Source organism: Pelobates fuscus, chromosome 12, assembly GCF_036172605.1.
Source record: "Pelobates fuscus isolate aPelFus1 chromosome 12, aPelFus1.pri, whole genome shotgun sequence".
NCBI classification, from domain to species: Eukaryota; Metazoa; Chordata; class Amphibia; order Anura; family Pelobatidae; genus Pelobates; species Pelobates fuscus.
In genome coordinates, this window is record NC_086328.1 from 61705240 (window position 1) to 61726235 (window position 20996).

Consider the following 20996-nt stretch of genomic DNA (forward strand, 5'->3'; position numbering starts at 1 on the left):
TGGACGCAGAAAAGGCCTTCGATAGGCTAAACTGGGCATACATGACTAAGGTGTTGGAGAAATACCACTTCCCAGATGCTGTTATAAGAACCATTATGGGCCTTTACAGTGCCCCTACGGCAAAAGTATCTCATGGCGGATTTGTCTCTGCACCATTTCAAATCTCCAACGGGACCCGGCAGGGTTGCCCACTCTCACCTCTCCTGTATATTTTATCACTGGAACCCCTGGCCCATAAGATACGAACACATCCAAATATACACGGCATTACAATACAAAACAAATCTTACTGCCTAGCACTTTTTGCGGACGACGTATTTGTTGCTCTCTCCAACCCCAACCATTCCTTACCCCCTTAATGAAACTACTAGAGGGATTTGGCGAAATCTCCCATTATAGACTGAACCGGGACAAGACCCAGGCACTACCAATGAACCTACCAAAGACATTAATACATTAATACACACATTACATAACTCATACCAATTTGACTGGAGGACGGCCTCCCTTACATACCTGGGGGTTAAAATAGCTACGGCGATACCAACCATAATCAAACTGAATTACAACCCTCTAATAACACAATGTAAACAAGAGATGAACAAGTGGAAACACGTACTACTATCATGACTAGAAAAATAAATGACAATAAAATTATGCTATTCCCACGCATCCTTTATGTATTTAGGTTGCTCCCACTGAGGATATCCAAACTATTCTGTAAAGCCCTACAAAAACTCTGCGGCTCCTTTATATGGGGGTGTAAAAAACCCAGAGTCTCACTGGCTCTTCTCCAGACTGCACCCACACTTGGCGGCGTGGGACTGCCCAACATCTGGCATTACCACAGAGCCACAGTCCTAGCGGCGGGTATCCTGTTACATGCCCAACCCAACCTTGTGCAATGGACGGACATGGAAAGAGCCCAAGGCTCAGACATAACTCATTGACTATATGTGGACACCTAAACGACTCAGAAAACAAAGACTCACCCTCTTCCCGACTACCCAGTACATGGTGGAGGTGTGGGATCATTTTTTCCACACCCTAGGCCATGATCACGCATTCCATTCTAGAGCTCCCCTGTCGGCCCTAAAAGCTGTCTCCAGGGACATACCACTAACAGATTGGTTAACGGCAGGTCTAACGCACATATCCCACCTGACGGACGACAGAGAGATATCCTGTTTCCTGATTTGCAAACCAAATGGACTCTACCGAATCGGGCCATATTTTCCTACCTACAACTTAAAAGCATCATTACAGCCCGCGCATTGCCCACACATGGCACTCAAACGCAAGACCGTATCAACTCTCGCCTGGTTATAGACAGATTTTGGTCAACACCGACCAAGCCAAAAGCATTAACATTGTGCTATAAAGCATGGCAGGAGTCCACGCCACTTACATCCCAGCCACACAAGGCACTATGGGAAACAGACTGTGGCGTAACTCTAACTGATAGGGAATGGTTACAAGCACTAAATGGTCTATCCAAATGGACACGTTGTTTTTCCCACATAGAAGCCCACAGGAAACTTATGTACCCCAGAGACTCCAGCACATATTTCCTAATGCATCATCCACCTGTTGGAGATGCGGATCAGAGGTAGGCTCACTACTACACGTGTGGTGGTCATACAAGGCTATCCAACCACTGTGGAACACAACACGCTCTATTCTAGACACATTAACAATCCCAACTTCTCCGATGACCGCAACTACATGCCTGATGCTCCTACTACCTACTCAATTAAACCCAGGCGAAAAGCAAATTACGGCACTAATATTCCTGGCCGCCAGGAATCTCCTAGCGCAAATGTGGAAGACCACTGAATGCCCCTCCAGGCCTCAACTGATAGACAAAACCCACCAATTCTATACATATGAAAAGATGTCCATTAACCTAGCAAACAAATTACCTCCATTCGAGGAGACTTGTAAAATATGGGACAAAGAATTTGGGAGACAGAATGACTGTATGGGAAACGACAAGGCATAGATAGGAATCAGGAGAAACACTACTAAAGACGTATACCTCCACATAGTAACACAAGTCAACCAAACATCTACCTTAAGTACACTCGCTCCCCCTCCCATTTATATCCCCTGTTTCACCACAGTTAATAGACCCCTACCCATAACGAATAGTCCTTTGGTACATATAGAATGGGAAGTACAAGCGCTTATGTATATAGATTACAATCTGGATAGTACCAAAAATATTTTCGTGAGCTGCTATACCACCGTGCTTATCTTTCTATCAGAGATAGTGGAAAAGAAAGGGATATCAGGTGTAGCGCTCTAATGGTAGTGGATATATAGAAATAATCAAGGGAAACCTTGCTGTACCTTGATAGGTCATATACACTTATGGGTAGTCCCAATGTTTTCAGGTTAACCTTAAACAAAAAACACAAATATACAGAACATAGTGTAACCTGTATACAGAGTGTAAATGAAAATAAAGTGCGTCGATCACTAACTCACACTTTTTTGAGCTATCACACTAGCTCAGGTATATGCGCCTTAGGGTCCGTAGAGGCGACCCTCGCCCTCCTTTAGGTCCAAGTTTTCTCCAGATGCAGTGTCCTAGGTAATAGGTATAGGAGGGAACATATAGCGTAGTACAGTCTGTGTGTATAGGGTGTATATTATGAGGTAATGCTTATATACTCACAAACCCTGAGCCAATATATTGGCTCGCTTCATAAGGTGTATGTGGTTAAGGACCACATTCCTTCTTTATAAAAGCAGATAGGAATAAAAGCCGTAAGTGTAAAAAATATATATATGTAATTTATTATGTAAAAAATTAAAATATAACATGTAACTTTAGAAATAGTATACAGATAAAATAACACTTGTGGCTATAGTCCAAAAGCAATTCTGTCTGCTCACCAAATTGGGTTCCTCAGCTGGAAAAATGTTCAAAAGACATTGAGGACTCCTTCCTGCTTATATATCCTGTTAATTGTAGGCTTCCGGCTTGTATTTTTCGCGGGCAATCTCCATGGAAACGGAGATGCCCTGCGTTTCAAGCCTCCTCTTCATTTGGCTACTTCCGGGTATGATCACTTCCGGTTTCGGCTCCATTTGCATCATGCGTTCAACGGTGCGTTCCACAGTGCGTTCCACCTATATGGCCGTATTAGAATTGTCCTATGCCATATTAGTAGATATAGTCCTCGGAAAATTTATAAAAATACATCAAAGAAGGCAGTTATTCATCTAATATTGATGCACTAGCTCATATAACACTAGTACTTGAATAACATATATATATTTATAACATGTGTAGCTCATAACTTCATCTATAATGAAGAAGAAAAAAAGGCAAAAGGGGACAGGCAATATCTAAGAATATAAAAATGTACAATATATACAAAAACCCTAGTGGATTTTCATACTAGGTGGAAACATAAAAGGATATAGATATGGCATGTGAGACCAAATGAATATAAGTGCATAAAAAATGTATAGGAGCAAACCTATATATAGAAAAACTCCAAGTGTAATAAATAGACCCCAGAACAAATAAGTCTAGAAAGGGGGTTGTAGTTAAGGAATGTATATATATAAGACAAATAAAATAAAGAGGCTTTTAAAGACAAACTAATACCATAAAAAATGAACTCACTATGTAAAAAAGGAATAATGGGAGGAGTTAATAAAACTAATCAATTAAAAAATGGCACATTTCAAAATCTGAATTTAGACCGTTAGGGATAAGGCTGTTTCATTTAAAAATCCATTCCATTTCAAATTTACTGAGTTTTAAATTAAAATTATCTCCTCTCCAATCTTTCGATATCTTATTAATTCCCCAAAACATTGTACCTTTTATCTCACAATTATGATGGGTTTTATAGTGTAATGACACGCTGTGTTTTTCAAAACCTTTACTGATATTTTGACCATGTTCTTCTATTCTTAAGTGTAAAGCTCTTATGGTCTTACCTATATAATTTAGCCCACATGGGCATTGTATAAGGTAGATAAGGTTTTTAGAATGGCATGTTATAAATTCTTTAATCGGATATTCTTGCCCTTCATTACATATGAATTTTTTTATGTGCCTTTTTTTATTTTCAGTTCTTTTACAGGCTAAGCACATCCCACAACCAAAAAAAGCTGGAAGTTAAAGACTTCTTTAAATTATTGACTCCTCTATGTATAAAGCGGGGTTTCTCCAGGAGAAAGGTCTTTAGAGCTGGATCTTGGAGGAGCATCTTACAATATAAAGAGAAAGAGGAACATGCTAATAATGAAATTCCGTTTATATGTAGTTATAGCTCTAATAATTATAGAATAAGAAAGACTGTGTCAAAATACTGGCACATCCTCCTCCAAGATCCAGCTTTAAAGACCTTTTTCCCGGAGAAACCCCGATTTATACATAGAGGAGTCAATAATTTAAAGAAGTCTTTAACTTCCACCTTTATAAAAGACAAACCCAATACAAGTATGACTTTCTTAAACACAGAAAAAGTTTTTTTTGGTGTGGGATGTGCTTAGCCTGTAAAAGAACTGAAAATAAAAAAGGCACATAAAAAAATTCATATGTAATGAAGGGCAAGAATATCCGATTAAAGAATTTATAACATGCCTGTGGCATATTGGCTCAGGGTTTGTGAGTATATAAGCATTACCTTATAATATACACCCTATACACACAGACTGTACTACGCTATATGTTCCCTTCTATACCTATTACCTAGGACACTGCACCTGGAGAAAACTTGGACCTAAAGGAGGGCGAGGGTCGCCTCTACGGACCCTACGGCGCATATACCTGAGCTAGTGTGATAGCTCAAAAAAGTGTGAGTTAGTGATCGACGCACTTTATTTTCATTTACACTCTGTATACAGGTTCCACTATGTTCTGTATATTTGTGTTTTTTGTTTAAGGTTAACCTGAAAACATTGGGACTACCCATAAGTGTATATGACCTATCAAGGTACAGCAAGGTTTCCCTTGATTATTTCTATATATCCACTACCATTAGAGCGCTACACCTGATATCCCAGTCCTTTGGTACATATACACGAGTCACAACAGATAAGATACGCGACAATGCAAATGATCATTCCCAATGTATCTCGGCAGTGAGCAGGTTTTTCGACAATAGCTTGCCAACCCAAGAATGTACTGAATGACTACCCAATGGACAAATAACCTAGTGGTTTACGTTGATGCCATTACTGTCCATATTGTGTTATATTATTATTGTACTACTCATGTTATGATGTACTTAATATCACTACTGTCATGGAATGCTGAGAATGTTGTTAACTGCAGTGACATAACATGATTCCCCATACCTCTCTTTTTTCTGTACCCCCTGAACTATGCGATGAAAACCAATAAAGAACAAATTTGAAAAAAAGGATTCCTTAACATATAACCACATAGAATATATCTACGAACGATTATACAAAGGCCCCCCAGGAAATTTTTTTTTATAAAAACCATAGTGATATACTTTTAAATATAAAACACACTGCTTTATTATGATACACTTACAAGATGTGAGGAGTTAAAAAGACCATCAACAACATAAGAGGATCTGGAAAAAAAGGTGCAAATATCACTAAGCTGGTAGTCTTCCTCTCCAAATAGATGTGTATGAGGGATCAAGATATTAAAATAAATAAATAGGGAAATAACACACAAATAAAAAGCAATAAAACGTGAAGCGCAAATCATTAGGCTTTACGCGTTTCATCTGATAAAAGACTTTCTCAGGGGAAAATAAGGTGCAGCATAGTCTCCAACATAAAACTGAACTGTTTTTACATCTTGTAAAATCCACACTCGGACAGCCATTAGCCAATCTAAATTAGTCAAAAGAGAGTTAAGTGTGTTCACATTTAGCACTTTATTATTTATTTGTATGAAGTTTATAAGTGAATGTACACTAGTATTTTACACTTTTACTGTTTGAGTGCATTGTGTTTTTTTGCACTACCCTTTCTCACCTTAAAGGCATAGTGCACTTTTTTTATAAGAGTGGGAATACTCATGAATGATATTTAAAGTTATGCACCTTAGTTTTGTTTTGTATAATAATGTAGTGCATTCTAAGGAAAATGATACTGCATAACAGCATGTCAGTAGCAGGTTATATATGATCACATTACTGATGTCAGATGTAGGTGCTTTGTTAATTATATTATAAAATATGCACATGTACAGTTTCTTAGCTTCAAATTCAATTAGCATCTTAACTTTATTTTTAAGAATTTATTTACCGAGTTTAAAACTCATACTGACGCAAGAATGAAATCTTTGAAGCCAGAAATTATCTGGGTATAATTATGTATGAGTGGCTGGGAGTGTAATGGAAACTATGATGTTTTGCATTCCAGAGGTATGAAAAACTGTTGTCTCACCCAAACTTTCATGATGATCAGAAACACAGGTGTAAGTTAAGTGATGATGATTCGGTATTGAGTAATTTATGTAAATTCTGTACACACCAGCAATGGAGATGACTATAATTAAGGTTTCCTCTTTATTAAAATCTCAAAGTTCCAGTGGGTCTCTTTATCTTTTGCATTTCTGAGATATCATTAGGAACATTGTGTAATGTGTATGAACTATTCATCTCAAAGACACACAAATAAAAAAGAAGGGGGCGAAAAAATTACTGGAACATGTTTGCAGGAATTCCCTCTCTTGACCTAGGCTATTTTTGCCTTACTGATGCCTTTTTACCTCTGGCACTTTTTTGGGGGATGCTGCAATAGTGCTTATTCTCTGTGGAGTCTGATGGCCCCATACCCATCTCCCTTAGATGCTGTGATCATCCTATCCCTTCTGCGTCCTAGCTGACTGCCTTGAGCACTGGCCCAAATGAACCTTAAGTGGCCGTATATGTTCCTTCTCCCAACCCTCAGATGGCTCCACACTCATAACACCTCCTTAACTAACATTGAGAGGTTTAATGGAGTGCCTGTCTCACATGGGTTCTTTTTTCTGCCCAATTACTGTTCTGCTTTTGGTTGGGCAAACCCGTTGTTTTCTCTTTGTTGTATTTTTTTCGTTAAGTGCCTCCTTTTTGTCTACTTAATGCATTGATCTATTTAATGTATTGATCCTTGTTTTGTTCTCCTGAGGTCATTCTGCGTACTACAACATTGGTGACCAGTTTTTCTAATCAAACCTGGAACTCATTCTCGAGTCCTATAAAGATGTAAAGCTAGACTGATAAAAAAAAAAAAAACATGCCACCCTCTCTAACATAATTTAACAAACATTCTAATACAATTTCATCAATGCCTCTTACTCTACTCCTCCATCATCTTCCTCGGATTGGCAAGATAATTTTAAAAATCTATCTACTAAATTTGTCTTCACCCATGAGCATACCATGTTAGATAAAATGTTGATGATGGTTTCATAAGACTATGACAAGATATCAATGTCATGGTCGACAGGGTCTCTACCTAGCCATGGAGTTCACCAAGAAGAAACAAACCTTGCAGAAGCTCCAATTCCACTCTACCCACATTGCCTTGTTGCACTGCATCCTAAAGCAGTGGTTTCCAAACAGTCTTCATGGCATACCAACAATCCAGAATGTATGTATCTCCATGTTTTATTCCAGGGGTTCCCAGCCCAGTTCTTAAGTACCCCCTACCAGTTCAGGATTTATGGAATAAGGAGAATCCGCCAGGGAGACCTATAGTTTCTGGTATTGGGTCAATCTCAAGTAGACAAATGTCTACAACCTCTGGTCCAGAAATGCCCCAGTCATCTTAAGGACTCCATGGTGATTTTAAACAATTTAAAGGATTGAGAGGAAGACTTTTTCCTTGTCACATCAGATGTCAGCTCCCTCTATACCAACATATCACATGGGAGAGGCTGTAAAGTGAAATATTTTTTAAATCATTTTAAAATGTTTCCTCAGGAACAAGTGGATTTTATCTTAGAAGGGATTTTATGGATTTTAACTAACAATTATTTTTGGTTTAAGGACCAATTTTACCTACAGACTTGTGGAATGGCGATGGGCACCAGGTTCGCCCCGAGTTATGCCAAACTTTTCATGTCCCATTGGGAACACACTTTCATATATGGGAAAGAGGGTTGGACGGCGAATCTGGTGCTATATCACCGTTACATTGATGATATATTTTTTATCTGGAGAGGAGATGAAGCTTCTTTGAAAACTTCTTTTTAAACTCGACCAGTTGGGGTATAACTCTTACAAGTGAGTATAGTAAGACATTGGTGAATTTTCTGGATCTGAACATCTATACAGAAGGAAATGCTATCAAAATCTGTACATATTTTAAACCTGTTGAAGTAAACAGTTATATAGGTGAAAATAGCTGTCACCTATCCCCATGGTTACAGAATGTCTCCAAATCACAGCTATTAAGAATAAAGAGGAACTGTACGGAGGATGCTCTCTTTAAAGAACTAGCACAGAAGATCTTAAATGATTTTAGAGATAAAGGCTACAGGGAAAAAATCTTTAAGAACGCATACGAAGAAACAATGTAAATCGATAGATCATCCCTCTTCGAGTATAATCAGAAAAATCAGAATGAAGAGAACAAAGTAGCCTTGATTTGTGATTTTAACTGTAGAAGCAACATTTTAGAAAATAGTAAGCAAATATTGGCTGTTACTACGAGAAGACAAAGCACTTAACGAATTACTCCCAGAAAAATCTCTAATATTTTTTAAAGGGGTCCCTAATCTGAAGAGAAACCTAACGCACAGCCACATTAGACCTTGTAGGAGAGTCAATACTTTAAGGAACCACCAGGATTTTATGGGTGCGGGTCATGTATTGCCTGTAGTAGCACCAAGAACAAAAGGAGATACTACAGGGAATTTAGTAAACCTTCAGACATAACAGAAAAATATCAGATCTAACATGCCACTCTAAAAAAGTGATCTATCTCATCACATGCTCCTGTGGCATGGGATATGTAGGTAGAGCAGCGCCAGCAAGGACCCTTAAAACTAGGATACAAGAGCATGTGAGAAACATTAGGAACGGTTTTACCAAACACACTCTATCAGCCCATTTTAAAGAAAAACACAACCAGGACCCTACGGATTTGGATTTTATAGGACTACAATTAATCAGGACCAACTGGAGGGGTGAAGATCTAACTAGAAACATGGGACAGTGCGAGATGCGCTGGATTTGCAATTTAGAAACCCTGCTCCCAACAGGTCATAATAATGACTTTGAATTATGTCATTTTCTTTGATGAATGATATGTCACTATTAGATTACTACCTTATGATAGGAATACTCATTTTACATAAGACTATAATTAATATATGTGTGCATGTATTACCATGAGGGAAAATGGAGTATATATGTTGTTTTATTATACAGGATATTAATATGGTGAGGAAGATAGGAGTTTGAAGCCACACTTAGGGGGTTAATGTATTTATACTTTAACATTATGTATGATCCATTACGAGGTTTTAATATGAAGATGGTTATTAGTGAATTCTCATATATATTTTTCTTTTAGCCCTCCATTTTTTTTCCCTCCGTGCGAGTGATTGTGTTATACCACCAGGAGAGACACGTTGGACTACATTTCCCGGCGGGTAGTGGGAGTGAATGCAGAAGTAATGTAACATGCGGCTGTAGCCGAAACGTCACTTCCGGTAAGGAGCATTGCCTCCAGATGCCCTCAAGCAACATGGCCGCAGGTGAACCGGAAGTGACTGGGAGGTAAGCGCCGTTTACATTTCCCGCTTGAGTAATTGATTAAATAATGATATGACTATCCAGACTGGACAATTAAGATTCAAATGGACCAATGGGATGAGGCAATACGGTATATAATGGATAGAAGGAAGCAGGAAAGTGAACAGACCTACTGAGGAAGCCCAGAGATTTGGGAGAAACGATTTTCGGTGAAGGAGCTAATGTGGACATTACTTTGATTATTTTATATATATTTTAATTTATTTATATGTATTTTAAGCATTTTAGCTGAATTTTATTATTTTATTTATTATAATAAAAGTACTTTTTTAGTCCATTTTGGCTACCTTCACTGCAACCTCTAACCAAGGAGTCCCCTACACAGGCACCTAAGTGATTGTACCTAGAGCCAGGCTATAAGGGCTCTATAAAATGACCATTTCCTGTAAGACTAAAGGGTAAAGTGCCACCAGACGGCACAGAAATGAATGCGATTTGAGCCTGTCCTAATATGCCTCTAATCTATGTGAGTTGAACTAACTTATTTACAACCATTTGAAAATTTTATCTTACAGTATTATACTATGTGATTTTCCCCCTGTTTATCTCTCTTTTCATATGAATTACATGCTATACCCACATTATATTGTGGTGGAATCTCGGTAAAAATAAATTTAGTAGGCCGAGATTACCACGTGGCATGTGTACGTGCATATGCTGACGTATCGATCAGTTGGTTGCACGAGGCAAGATACGATCAGTAGTGTACGGAGCATGTGCAAGAATACAGGATGTAGTATTCCCCTCCTCCACTGTGCTGGACAAGCCATGCGGTCAAGCAGGAAGTTAATTCTTATTTGTATTGATTGGTCAAGAGAATGTGCGGGTGGAGCTTAATATGGGAGGAGTTATGTGCCTATATAAGGAGCCTGCACTATTGTCCGGGGCTCAGAACTTGTTGTATTTTGGTGACGCTAGTCCCTCTGAGTCCCGATCGGTGATCCAATAAAGAATCTCTTCCTTCCTGAAGAAACCTGTGTCCATCTCTCTGTGCTTCGCTTCCGTCAGTTTCTCCGGTATCATTTGGTGCATTGGCCGGGAAGCTCATCGTTCAACGGTAGCTGAGAGGCAGAGGCGTGAGACGGTCTATCTTTGCCCACGTTCTCTACGGCTGCACCCCTGAACTTCTGCGTGGACCTCCCTTCGTCTCGGCGCCACTGGTCTGTTGTCCAGGAGATCATCGGCCTCTACGTAAGAAGTGCTGGGGTGTCCCCGTCGATGAGTGTGAACTCAGGTTCAGGAACGAGGAGGTAAGACAACTGCTGTTTTAGACGGCAGACCCACTAGGGGTATACCGATTGTGCGGTAGGCCCATCAGGGGTTTGAATTGTGTATGGAATCTGCCCCCTCTGTCGGAGGGAAGGAGCGAAGGCGCACCGCTCGATCGAACGCTCTTTAGTCAGACCGTTTGATTTTGTTAGTCAGGCGGGGCTCTGGTGTAAATAGCCCTAGCCGGACACCGGTGTCTTGTCTAGACTAGCGTTCTAGGGTGTATATTTTGTTCGCATGGTCGGAGGGACCGGGAGACTAAGCGGCGTCTGTGTAAATTCGGTTCGCTAGCTCTCAACCTATCTTGGCTAAGTGGGAAGGCGTGTAAATTTGGAACCCACTAGATTTTTGATAGTAATCGACTAAGAGGCGTCTGTGTAAATTCGGTCCTCTAGCTCGCTATATGTGGTGCTTGGGCAGTGTGGCTAACCAAAACGTATGTAGATTGTTTTTGGTAGTCCATTCAAGGTACTGGCCAATAGTTTAGTTGGGAATTGTAAATGTGATAAAGATTGTTTAGTAAAGTGTATATCTTGTTAGATAGCGCGAGCTCAGCCGTCTAGCGAGAGTGTTAATAGTGTGTTGCTGTATTATAGTGCACGGTACCATAACCCTGTATATTTACTGACACTGTATATAAGTACTAATCATTGTCGTCCATTGCATGTTTAACACCATAACCACTAATAATTGTATTGTGACCTTAACTTGTGCTTTGACCTGTGCTAACCGTACTGTAACCGCTATTTGTAAAAGACGATGTTACTGGGGTGTGTTATAGACGGGTAATTCGTATATAGAGAATTATAGCGTGGGTGACTGTATAGTTTCGCCAAAGGGCATAATATTGATTATCTAGTGACTGGTGTAACAGCTGTGTGTGTACGGGAATTCCCTGAGTGTTTATTGTGTTATTGTATACGTTTCACTTGGTAACCGTACCACGTGGTGCTGTTGCCAGAGGAAACGGGTGTGATTGTTGAATAGTACGCGTGCATAGTATTCGTTGTCAACGACGCTCCATTGATAAGTATGGGCGCGTCGCAGTCAACGATTCCGGATCCCTTAGGTTGTATGGTGAAGAATTTTAAAAAGGGATTTAAAACCTGTGATTTTGGGGTTAAAATGTCTCCTGTACGTTTGGTCACTTTGTGTACTAGGGAGTGGCCTACTTTGGTTGCGGCATGGCCGCCACGTGGCAGTTTGGATCCAACTCTGGTACAGCGCTTACACGTGGCTGTATCGGGTAGGCCTGAACTTTACGGCCAGTTTCCTTATATTGATTGTTGGAGACAGGCCGTAAATGACTCGCCAAAATGGCTTCAGACATGCCACGAGGAGCAATGTCGCCTCATGGTGGCTAGGACTTGTTTGTCCACTAGGACTGGTGTTAGGCCCATTTTGGACACGCCCCCTGAGTCCGAGATCCCTTTGCCGCCCCCTTACTTTCCGTTAAGAGGAAGTGACGCAAATGCAGGAAGTCCTGCAACCCTTCCCTCATTGCCCTCATCCACTTCCGCTTCCTCCTCCAGTACAGAATCCACCCCCTCTCGTACTAAATCTCCCCTTCCGGAATCAGAGCCAACCCCCATTAGATCCGAATATCCTGATTTGGCGCCACTTCAGACTTCCGGTCAAGCTTCTTCTAGCTCGGCTCGAAGTGTTTTATTTACTAATTTTTCCCAAAACCAAGCTCCCACATCCTTATGCCCGACTGGAACCCATAACTGACGCCCCTCCACGTAGCCCCATACAAACCCGACAACTGACCGGTACCCAACAATTAAAACATTATCAGATGCCTCTTCGTCTGAATCCCGGGCCAGCCTATATCGATGCCGCAGGCCAAATGGCACATGCTGACCCAGTCTTCGTATATGTCCCGTTCACGACAACCGATCTCTTAAATTGGAAGACCCACAATTCCTCGTATACTGAGAAACCACAAGCTATGACTGATCTGTTCACCTCAATAGTACAGACACATAACCCGACATGGGCTGATTGCCAGCAGTTATTAATGACTTTGTTTAACAATGAGGAAAGGACAAGAATTAATCAAGCGGCCATTAAAGCACTAGAGGATAAAGCCCGTACTTTGAATCAAGCCAATCCATCAGCATGGGCCGCAACACATTATCCCAACACCGATCCCGATTGGAATGTAAACGGTGCTGATATGGTTCAACTCAGAGCCTATAGAGACGCTATAATTGCTGGCATGAAAGCTGGAGGAAAGAAAGCCATTAATATGTCGAAGACAGTTGAGGTGATTCAGAAAAGTGATGAAGCGCCCAGTGTCTTTTAGGACCGATTATTGGAGGCATACCGCTTGTATACCCCCTTTAATCCAGAAGACGCAGATAATTCCCGAATGGTGAACTCCGCCTTTGTCAGCCAAGCTTACGGAGATATTAAGCGCAAGCTACAGAAGTTAGAAGGGTTTGCAGGTATGTCTATCACCCAACTAATGGAGGTAGCGAATAAGGTGTATATGAATAGGGAAACAGAAAGTAAGAAAGAGGAAGAGCGCAAGATGCGTAGAAAGGCAAACATGCTAGCGGTAGCGATCGCAGGCGTAGATAGACGGGGCCCAGATAGAGGCGATAGTAAGTGGAATGAGGAACCTCTAAGTAGAAATCAGTAGGGAAGAAGGGCATTGGAGAAATGAGTGTCCTCGAAGAGAACAGTGTGAGAGAGACAGACCTAGGACAGGTTATGGAAACTTTAGAGGCAGAGCGAGAGGTAGAGGAGGCCCCGGAGGGAGTAATGGTAATAGAGGGAGCAATGGGAACAGAGGAAGTGTTAGGGAAGATAGGTATTTCCCAGCAGCGCAAAGGTCCCGCGATAGAGAAGGCAGGGACTTTGTAGGATTGGCTGACACGGTCATGGAGGACTATTGATACCGACCGGGCTCCATCCCCCTTGGTCGAGCGGAGCCTATGGTCGATGTATCAATAGGGGGAAAAAGGAGTGCGTTCATGATCGACACTGGTGCTGAACATTCAGTGGTGACTAATCTAGTTGCTCCTCCATCTGGAAGGACTATTACTGTAATAGGAGCAACTGGAAGAAGTGCTGAAAAACCGGTTCTTAAAAGTCGACTCTGTACATTGGGAGGCCACGTAGTAAAACATCAATTCCTTTACATGCCTGAATGTCCAGTCCAATTGCTGGGACGTGATATGCTATCTAAATTACAAGCGCAGATTACGTTCCTACCAAATGGAACAACATCCTTAAAGTTTAATGGACCTTCAGGTATTATGACATTATCTGTACCAAAGGAAGAAGAGTGGCGACTTTATACAGCGTTGACTAGCCAAAACCCTAGGAGTGATGAGTCATTATTCAACATACCAGGAGTTTGGGCAGAGAACAACCCACCAGGACTGGCCCGCAATATTCCACCTATTAAAATTGAATTAAAACTTGGGGTTTATCCAGTAAGCCTAAGACAATACCACATCCCGCAGAAGGCTAAGAAGAACATCCAATCTTATCTGGATAAGTTCATACGGTATGGTATCCTAAAATTCTGTACTTCCCCCTGGAACACCCCATTGCTGCCTGTTCAAAAGCCCGGTACAGATGAGTATCGACCTGTGCAGGACTTGAGAGCAGTCAATGATGCGGTTGTTAGTATACATCCAGTTGTACCCAATCCATATAACCTGCTTGCTTTAATTCCGGGCGGGGCTACTTACTTTACAGTCTTAGACCTCAAAGATGCCTTCTTTTGCCTCCGAATTGCCACAGAAAGTCAATGTATTTTCGCTTTCCAATGGGAGAACGCTGTAACGGGCTCAAAACGCCAAATGACCTGGACAAGACTGCCCCAAGGGTTTAAAAATTCACCTACCCTATTTGGTTCAGCTCTAAGTCAAGATCTACTGGATTTCGAGTCCATCCCAGGAGAGTGTGTATTGTTACAGTATGTAGATGACTTGTTGATAGCAGCAGTTACAAAAGAAATATGTCAGCAAGCAACGCACGATCTACTACACATTCTCTGGAAGGCAGGATACAAGGTGTCTAGAAAGAAGGCTCAGTTGTGTTTGCCAACTGTCAAATATCTGGGATTCCATATCTCTGAAGGTCAAAGAATTATGGGGCCAGAGAGAAAAGAAGCTGTGTGCCAAATACCGATACCCAAGAATAGAAGACAAGTGCGAGAATTCTTGGGGGCAGCAGGCTTCTGTAGGATATGGATTCCCAGCTACGCGATACTGGCAAAACCTCTGTACGCAGCTATCAAAGGTACAGAGCACGACCCCTTCTTATGGACTCAAGAACAGCAAACGGCATTTGAAGACGTGAAGAAGGCTTTGATGAGTGCCCCGGCATTAGGTCTACCTGATCATACACGACCATTCTACCTGTATGTACATGAGCAAAGAAGAATGGCTGTGGGAGTATTGACACAGTACTTGGGATCATGGCAAAGACCTGTTGCCTACATGTCTAAGCAATTGGATGCAGTGGCCAGCGGACTTCCACCTTGTCTAAGAGCCGTAGCTGCAGCCGCCCTGCTAGTAGCTGAAGCTGATAAACTCACTCTGGGTCAAGAACTTTATGTACGAGTCCCACATGCAGTACAGACGTTGTTGGATTACAAAGGAAATCATTGGTTTAGTAACAGCCGTATGACTAAGTATCAAGCAATGTTGTGTGAAAACCCAAGAGTGCATTTAGAGACTGTAAACACCTTAAATCCAGCTACCCTTTTGCCACAACCTACTGAAAGTCAACATGATTGTTTGGAAGTAATGGATGAAGTATTCTCAAGTAGACCAGATCTTCGTGATTTTCCCATCCAGAACCCCGATGTTCAATATTATACCGACGGCAGTAGTTATGTGAAAGAAGGGCTCCGCTATGCAGGATATGCAGTAACAACAATAGACAAGGTGATAGAAGCTCGGCCACTGGCGAAAGGAACATCAGCACAAAAGGCAGAATTGATAGCACTGACACGAGCATTACAATTGGCTGAAGGTTTAAGAGTGAACATCTACACGGACTCCAAATATGCGTTTTTAACCACTCATGCCCACGGAGCTTTGTATAAAGAAAGAGGACTACTGAATTCAGAAGGCAAAGAAATCAAGTACGCAGCTGAAATCCTACAACTATTGGAAGCAGTGTGGGAGCCGAAAGACCACCAGGAGTCCAGTTTATGGGGGGACTCCCCATGTCCGATTTACAAATTGACTTTACAGTGATGCCTAAATCGGGTGGACATCGTTACCTGCTGGTAATTGTGTGCACCTATTCAGGCTGGGTAGAAGTAGTACTTGGTAACTTAAGGGGGGACTTGAGTCAGTTGGGAGAAGGAATTACCCGGCAGCAGGTTGTAGAGTTGGGTAAGACTATGGAGGAGGTACAGAAATGGGTACAAGATAGATTACCTGTGAATATTTATCCCCCAGTTCATAGTTATCATCCAGGAGATCAAGTGTGGATTAAAGAGTGGAATAATGTACCGTTAGGGCCCAAGTGGAGAGGTCCTTATGTTGTTCTTTTGTCTACCCCTACAGCGATAAAAGTAGCCGAAGTGACTCCGTGGATACATCACTCCAGGGTTAAACCAGCAGCAGTCGATTCTTGGCAAGTTACAGCAGATCCAGAGAATCCCTGCAAGATCCGGTTAAAACGCACGATTCAGTCGGAGTAACGAGGAACTTGTGTGGATTACAACATTTTATTATTTTAGGGATTTGGTGCGTGAGTGAGAAGGCCATAATAAAGCCTGTCCGCCCACCGACGTATAGTATATAAGCCAGGGAAAGTCTCGAAGGGACTCCTGTGAAGACGAGCAGAACTCCATTCCCTGCAGCCCTTACATCCTGGAAGCTGAGGTGCCTTCGCACGGACGAAGACTGAGGATGACGGCGAAAGATGTGTTGATGATAATGTTTATTTATGTGTATTTTTATATTCAGGAAGGTAGAGGTACCGACACTCCTAGCTGTGAGGTATGCATTAAGACTACAAGAACAGGTAACCATATTTCCCAAACCCTAATTTGGCATTCACAATACGAGTGTAAAGGAGATGTATCGAGATGTAGATACCTAAATATAGACTATAGTGTGTGCCATTTAGGAATAGGAGAACCTAAGTGCTTCAGTCCAGAGTATCAACCCCGTACAATTTGGTTGACTCTCAGGAATGGAGATCCTCAGGGGACCCTAATTAATAAGACGGTGTTAGAATCCGTACATTCTTCGGGTGTTCTGCTATTTGATGCGTGTAAGGCGATATCAAGTGGTAGAAAGCCGTGGAATGTATGTGGGGATCTTAGATGGGAGAGGACGTATGAGTCTAATGATAAATATATTTGTCCCAGTAGTAAAAATAAATATGTGAGTCCTAGATGCCCAAATAGAGACTATAACTTTTGCCCATATTGGTCTTGTGTGGGGTGGGCAACCTGGGGACAGACAGTAGATAAGGACATGATAGTGACTAAGTTGCCTACCAGCCCATATTGTAAGTCTATGGAATGCAACCCAGTCCATATACTTATAAATAACCCCGATAAGTTCTTAGACAAATATGGCAATTTATTTGGGTTTCAAATATACGGGACGGGTTTAGATCCTGGGACAGTATTGTTTATAGGGATAGAGACTGATACGGTATCCTCCCAAACTCATCAAGTATACCATTCCTTTTATGAAGAGATGAGTATAGATAATAAGATCCCCCATAATGCTAAAAACCTGTTCATTGATTTAGCTGAAAGTATTGCCGGTAGTCTTAATGTTACCAACTGCTATGTGTGTGGAGGTACTAACATGGGAGACCAATGGCCTTGGGAAGCAAAGGAGGTAATGTCCGGTTCTGAGGCAGTTGACCAACTAATATCTACACAAGCCGATTATCATATGAGTGTTAGAGGTAAATCTGAGTGGAGATTAAAGACCTCCATCATAGGTTATGTTTGCATAGCAAGGAAAGGAATAATGTATAATACTTCTGTAGGAGAATTAACTTGTCTAGGGCAAAAAGCTTATGATGATGATACAAAGAATACAACTTGGTGGTCGGCTTCAAATGTCTCAGAACCATCTAACCCGTTTGCTAGATACGCCAATTTAAAGGATGTGTGGTTTGATTTATCCATCACATCTACCTGGAGAGCCCCAGCAAATTTGTACTGGATCTGTGGTAATAAAGCCTATTCGGAGTTGCCACAGGACTGGGAAGGGGCATGTGTGTTGGGTATGCTCAAACCATCCTTCTTCTTGTTACCGATTGAAACAGGTGAGACTTTAGGTGTTAAAGTGTATGATGTGAATCATAGGAAGAAAAGGGGACCCATAGAGATAGGTGCCTGGGAAGATAATGAATGGCCTCCCCAGCGTATCATAGATTATTATGGGCCAGCCACGTGGGCAGAAGATGGTACCTTTGGTTATAGAACCCCTATTTATATGCTCAACCGTATTATAAGATTACAGGCGGTGGTTAAGATTATTACTAACGAGACATCACAAGCGCTCAATCTTCTAGCGAAGCATAATACCAGGATGAGGACAGCAGTCTACCAAAATAGATTAGCCTTGGATTACCTTTTGGCAGTAGAGGGAGGTGTATGTGGGAAGTTTAACCTGAGCAATTGCTGTCTTCAAATAGATGACGAAGGGCAAGCAATAGCTGAGCTTACTAGCCATATGGTTAAACTAGCGCATGTGCCTACTCAGGTATGGAAAGGGTATAATCCAAGTAGTTGGTTTGGTAGCTGGTATGAGTGGTTTGGAGGGCTTAAGGCAGTGGTAGGTGGAGTCCTACTGATTTTAATCTTGTGTCTACTCCTGCCGTGTCTTATACCCTTAGTAGTTAGGTCTGTGCAAAGCCTGATAGAAAATATAGCAGAGAGGAAGGCTGCTGCACAGATAATGGCAATTTATAAATATGAGGCTCTAGATCAGGGAGAACCAATGCAGGAAGATGAGCGTTGAAGATTCACATCATAAGTTAAGTCTGGTCTGGTTCAGGGTAACTTGCGGTGTATGCAAACCAAGGTTAAGTGATGCCTCAAGTAATTGTGAAATATCAAGAGGCATCAAAGGGGGGAATGTGGTGGAATCTCGGTAAAAATAAATTTAGTAGGCCGAGATTACCACGTGGCATGTGTACGTGAATATGCTGACGTATCGATCAGTTGGTTGCACGAGGCAAGATACGATCAGTAGTGTACGGAGCATGTGCAAGAATACAGGATGTAGTATTCCCCTCCTCCACTGTGCTGGACAAGCCATGCGGTCAAGCAGGAAGTTAATTCTTATTTGTATTGATTGGTCAAGAGAATGTGCGGGTGGAGCTTAATATGGGAGGAGTTATGTGCCTATATAAGGAGCCTGCACTATTGTCCGGGGCTCAGAACTTGTTGTATTTTGGTGACGCTAGTCCCTCTGAGTCCCGATCGGTGATCCAATAAAGAATCTCTTCCTTCCTGAAGAAACCTGTGTCCATCTCTCTGTGCTTCGCTTCCGTCAGTTTCTCCGGTATCAATATGTAACTAATATTATCATATATATCACTCGAGCGCTCCACTTTAATATATGCCCACAGAGAGGTGTTTATCCAATCATATATAAACTTTTTTTTTTCACTGTTTGGTTATAGGGGGTGAGGGAGACTCCCCCCTAGAGTGTGAAGCGGCTACTTTAAAAATATACACAAAGTAATTAGAGGCACACTAATCACGGTTATTTGGTACACGATTTCTATTAATTAATTATATTGTGCAGGACATGAAAAGTGCTGCCTTTGTTGACTTTTAAAATCACTACTGGCAAAGCATCACTTTTCACACCCTGCACATCAGTTTGCTAAAAGATTTTATTTGTTTTTTGGACAAATAGGTTGTATTTTTAAATGATGTTGTGAAAAGTGCTGCCCTCGGTGGGTTTGAAACCCACTGTATTGATGTGGCAACATTTAATATACCCTGCACAACTGTTGCTAAAAAAACAACAACAATTCTAACTGTTTTGAGAAAAAAAAATTGTTGTGCAGGACTGAAAACTCCAGCGCTGTTCACACCATGGACATCAGTTTGCTAAAAGTTTGTAATCTCCCTTTTCTTTTAAATCATATATTTTTCTTTTCATTCTGCTGTGCAAGGCGTAAAAAGTGCTGCCATTGGTGACCATTAAAACCACTGTATTGTTGTGCTAGCAATTTATATGCCCTGCAAAACAGTTTTTAAAATGATTTATGCTGCCCTTTCTTTAAAAATTGGAGAACACAGAAACATAGCTTTTATCCAAAGGCATGGACAAGCTTTCTGAAGAGAAATACAGAGGAAGGGGTGTATCTAGGGCATTTGGCACCGAGGGCGGATCCTGTGTTTGGCCCCCCTCCAATCAGCTCCCCCTAGTCCCAGGTACATAGTCACTTGCACACAGTCACACACACACAATTACAGCAGACAGTCACACATACAATTACAGGCAGACAGTCACATGCACACGGTCACAAACACAGACAGTCACAGGCAGACACTCACACATGATGTAATGTATTTGTTGTCTGTGTATGTGATAGTTCTGATGACTGTGTGTGATATGTATGCTATGTGTTGGATGTGTGTGATACTTGTAATGGGTGTATTAACAGTGTGTGATATGCGTGTATTAATTGTATGTGATATTTGTGCTGGGTTTATTGCCTGTGTGTGATGGTTATTTAATTCAGATAAAAACATGCATTTAGGCCTGAGTTATGTGCACGGTTACGTGCACACAGTCCCACAGTCAGATGCACACATTTATACATATACACTGTCAAATCCACCACATGCACATAGTCGCAGGCAGTCACATCAACAGGGTCAGGCAGAAACACACAGGTACAAGTAGTAACACACACACACACACACACACAGGCAGACAGCCACACACACACACACACACACAGGCAGACAGCCACACACACACACACACAGGCAGACAG